The following is a 5,290-nucleotide window of genomic DNA, read 5'->3' on the forward strand; positions in this document are numbered from 1 at the left end:
ATGGTTTTGCTGGGGTCAGTTAAGAGAACAAGAGAATTAGTTTTAGACAAGTGCAAAGAATCATCAACTTAAAAGGTGTTTAACTAATAAATGTATTGCCGTGCTTTTCTACAGCAATGATATTTGGGCCCGTAATCGGAGTGATGCTCGTCGCTTTGATTGTGTTGGTGGTTCATACCGTTTGCATCAGAAAACATAAGGGAGATGACATTAATTGAAACATTCCTGACTTGTCCTATTTAAAGAACCTGTTCCAACACAGGCCCAACGTCAGTGGCTTCATAGCTCAGTTGGTTAGAGCGTCGCACCGGTATCGCGAGGTCACCGGTTCAAACCTCATTGAAGTCCTACATTTTTCAGGCTTCTTTATGCAATTGCAAAAGTTGCGTTCATAATTGCGAGGATCATAGCTTCACTTGATAGAATGTATAGCAACCAACTCACAAAAGCAGCAACAGTATTGAAACCGAGAGGAACGATTCCCCCATTGACTTTTCAACTGAAATCAAAATTAAGTCGGCATGCGAAGATCAAAAAATTATTAGTTATTGCGCACTTGGTGTCCAATCGTCGTATTGCAGTTTCATTCACATTAACGACCAAGAACTAACACCTGGGAGAATCACTGAGGCGTTTTTTTTTTTACGGTTCGGCTATTCAGCAAAAGGAATAAAACAATTCTGAAGCTAACGAGTGAGGTGGCATTTACTCAGTACTGAAATGCATGGCTTTATTAAAACTTAGTTTTACTTTGTCAATTTCCATTTGTTAGGATACCAGGGACGCAGAAGTAAAATGCTCTTGTAAAGAAGCTTGTGCTCAAAAGGGTGGCAGATGTTACTTTCTTAGTGAAGCGGTGAGCAAACTTCGCCTCGGCAATTTCCCATGTTGTTCGATACTATTCAAGTTCAAATGGAAATATTTTAAACAAATATAGTCGGCAGCTTCTGCAAGTACCGGAGCAGAAAATACGTAAAACAAAAGAAACAAAAGATAAAGAACAAAACAACTCCAAATAAAGACTAATCGCAAGTGACCAAAAGCACAATGCTTTCCGGTACCTGCAGAAACCCATAAAGTCATAATATACTTCGATAAAATTAGGACATCATACATACATACATACATAATTGACTGCTCCCCCCAGGGGCTTTGCAGGGCCAATGAAACACAACGAAAGGGACTGACAACAACAACAACTGTTAAGAATCCCAACCTGCTGAGAAATTTTATCTGTTCTGCACTTTCAGAAGAACAGACCAGAAACTCCGTTTCACAGCTCGGCCATGCGGAAGCCACAGTGTAAGAGAACGGATCCCCCATACGTGGGCCTCTTCCAATGATAAGTTTAGCTATGCAGCTATTTTAGAGAGCACCTGATTGACCAGTTGTAATGACTAATTATACATGCTCGGCATTGGGAACGAGAACTTAAAATAGCTTTGCGAAACTAAAATTATATTTTAAACAAAGCTATGATGCGGCATTGGGATCCGTTCTCTTACCTCATCCTCTCTTGGCTCTACTAATTTTTGGTTGTGTGTGAAAGGCAACGGAAGGTGGATAAGATCTGAATGGCTGGCTGGCGTCAAAGAGAGAATGAAGGAGGTTAAAAGGAAGAAAACATAAACATTTACTGAAAATGATCTCAAGGTAGTCATAAGAAAAATGTCAAATTGGAAGGTAACGGGACCTGACCATGTGCAAGGCTTGGGGTTGAAAGAGCGGTATTCATGCAAACCAGGCTACGAGAATATCTACAAGCATGTGTGGACAGTGAAAAGGTGCCAGAATAGATGACATTAGGAAGGACTGTTCTCATAATGAAGGATAATAGCAAGGGTGCAGCTGTTGGAAATTATCGTTTAATCACCTGTCTTCCCTGAATGTGGGAATTACTGACAAGTATCTTCTCAGAAAGCATATATGTTGTGGTTTAATTTTGCTCTGGGTTGAATTTTGTTTTTAATCTGCTGTTTTTTTCACTGCCACCCCCTTACCTTTCTGCCAGAGTTCAAACCACTGCCCTTGATTTATCGTCCGATTACTATCCCAGAGCTTTCTCCATTGAACCACCGAGAACTGGTTACACCCCAGAGTGCTCTCACTACTGCGCCATCCTTGCAACCCACTTCAATAATTGAACTGGTTTAAAAAAATAATAATAATGGTTTGAACGAGATAAACCGGTTTGAGAAAATGTAAACCAAAAATCAAATTGAACCACACCATATACGGTCGGACCTGTATTAAGTGGCACCATATTAAGCGGTCACCCTATTTAAGCGGTCAGTTTTCAGAGTCCCGAAAATTACTTCCCTTGTAATTAATTACTGTAATTTTGACCTCCATTGAACGGTCGCGGTCACTATTGCGAGGTCCCAAAGAGGCTTTTTAAAGCTATCTTAAACAATTGCAGGAGAAGAATTACCGGTGTGTCTACGTCCTGGGTGGTCTACAGAAAGAAGGCATGTAAAATACCAGGATCAGATTTAACTAGATGAGCCGGATTAAACACAACAAACGTCTTTAATGTCAGCATCGCTCACACGCTTCTCTACTCTTCAAGTACGACATCCCGAAGTATAGCTGCACACTTTTCGTGTAACCTGCACGTAAACCTGAAAAGTGCACGTGTGTGGCGCATAAAATAGTACTGTGTGTGCATATCATTTTATCGGTACGCTACTAGCCTGGTTTGGAGAAAGAGAGCTCTGTCCTGCTCTGGAGTTGAACTGTGAATAAGAGATCGCAGCAAAGCAAAGACATGACTAAGGAAAACAAACCAATCACAACCACATCAGATGACCTCATCGGAAACCAATCAGAAACAACCATTACCTCAACGAGAGCCAATCAAAACGCAAATACCTATTGTTTTGAAGCGAGTCAAACAGAATTTTAAAACACATACACAAAAGGCTTTACACGCCTGGACAAGTCCACAAACGCTTTGTTCTTTTTTAAACTAAATTTGCGTAGAAGCGATTGAAGCGTGAAGAAGGAAGAATATAGACCAAAAAAGTTGTTTTGTGTGGAAAAGAGGAGCATTCTCAACTCTTTCACGCTTTTTAAACAAACGTGAACTCCGTTGTTACAACCTTAGGAAAGTTTTTTAAACCTCACGCTTGAATGAAACACGGTTAAATGCAATCTTTTTTATGTAAGAATACACAAAGACACCCTTCAGTGCACAGACACAAAGAAAGCCTACTCAACAGTTTTGAATAACGCCTAAAAACAAATAAAAATAAAAATTGGATTTTGAGAAGCGTTTGAGACTGTTGTATGGTGAAGCAGGAGTTGGTTTCATATCGTATTTCAAAATACTTTTCACAAGATTTGACGCATTGAGCAAACAACAATATACATTTCAAACGCTTTATTAAAAGATACTCTAGTGACAAGTTGATATAAACGTTTGTTCTTCGACTATTCGACTATCGTAACCGTAAAACAAACATGTTACGTTGCGCTTAAACAAATACTGTGACTCTGATAATGCAGTTCTGTCTAGTCATACAGAATATGAAACATTCGAGACCGGACTAACTCGAACGAATTTTATTTGCAGAACGCTATCGTTAAGTCAATAAAAACACACCAACAAACATTTCAAACGTTTTAATGAATTAACAGAGAACGCTTATCACAATGTGATATTTGTGAGAGATAGTTCTCTTTAACAAACCTTAATCCAAAAAACGTTGTTTTGAAAACGCACCCTATGTACAACAAAGATTATAGTTGTTAAGTCAATAAATACACCCCAACAAGCATTTCAAACGTTTTACTGAATTAACAGAGAACGCTTATCACAATGTGATATTTGTGAGAGTAGTTCTCTTTGTAATTCACTTGCATTCGCTGGATCATATTATTGTTCTATTATGCATGCACTGTTTGAACGCTTTTTGAGTGAAAATAAATCACACACGTTATTCACTTGAGTTCGCTGCTTAACAAAGAACGCTTATCACAATGTTATATCTGCGAGAGATAGATTTCTTTATTCAAACCTTATCCAAACAAATAAGTAAATAAAAAAGTTCTTTTGAAAACACACCCTATGTACAACAAAGATAATACATGTACTGATCAAGCAACATTATGCATGCATTGTTGTAATGTTTTTAGAGCGAAAATAAAGCACACACGCCCTGGTGTTAAGGTTGTTAGTGAGTGACTGATTTTAGAAAAAGTGCTATAAAGTAATACGTGCAGTGCCCGTTTTTCAGTAGACTCGTGAACATGGATAGAGTGTACTTCGTCTTGGTTCGGGTTTGCGCTTGGTGTTGTTTTGCAGGACACTTTTTTCACAGCACACCTCGCGAGCAATGGATAGAACTTCTAAAAGAGTTACATCCAATGAACCCCGGCCGCTTGTTGAGTTTTTATTACTACATGGACCAAATCAACGCTACATTTAGTGAACAATATGCATTCCACAAAGTGTTATGTGTCACGTACTCGATACATTATCCTTCTTTCTGGTGGATGGTTGGGCAAATTGTTATAAAAAGTCTGCGAATGAAGAAGATCTAATCATTTGTTTAACACCATGGGCAGTGCTGCAAGCCGCGTGTGTGGAAGCTCATCGCCCACAGTTTCTTTAAGTGACATATGTCAGAGAATGCGATGTTTAGTTGAGTGTTGCGGTAGCAAAGTTCACATCGAATTGAAAGATGTCACCGACAATCACGAAGAAGAAAATGCAAAAGAAGAAAAAGAAAACAGGGACCCTTAAATCAGACGAACCAACTATTACAGAAACTGTGTTATGAAGTGGATCGACCATCCGCTTTAGGGGGAGTCGACAAACTGTATCTTGCGGCGCGTCGGTATGGTTTGAAACGCACGCAAGTACTCGATTGGCTCCGCCAACAACCTGGCTATACCCTACACAAACCTGCCAGAAAGCACTTTCGTCGTAACCGAGTAATTGTGTTTGATATAGATTCGCAATGGCAGGCGGACGTGGTTGATTTACAACATTTTAGTCGGTGGAATCAAGGATACAAGTATCTACTGACCTGTATCGATGGAATGTAACGTTAAACTCGCGAACTGAAGGACTTATGATCACACTGTCTACAGCTCGCCCGTTGGGATAGATAACCGAAAACAACACTCTTACACCTAGCGTTCGTTTGAATGCTGCACTCACCTTAGAAAGAAAATATGGTCATGATTGGCTCATCATACCAGCTGGCACCTACATCACATTTCCTGGTATTTGCATCTTTCCTCTTTCGCTGTCGCTTTGCTCGTGTAAGCAGAGGCTGGTTCA

Source organism: Montipora foliosa, chromosome 8, assembly GCF_036669935.1.
Source record: "Montipora foliosa isolate CH-2021 chromosome 8, ASM3666993v2, whole genome shotgun sequence".
NCBI lineage: Eukaryota > Metazoa > Cnidaria > Anthozoa > Scleractinia > Acroporidae > Montipora > Montipora foliosa.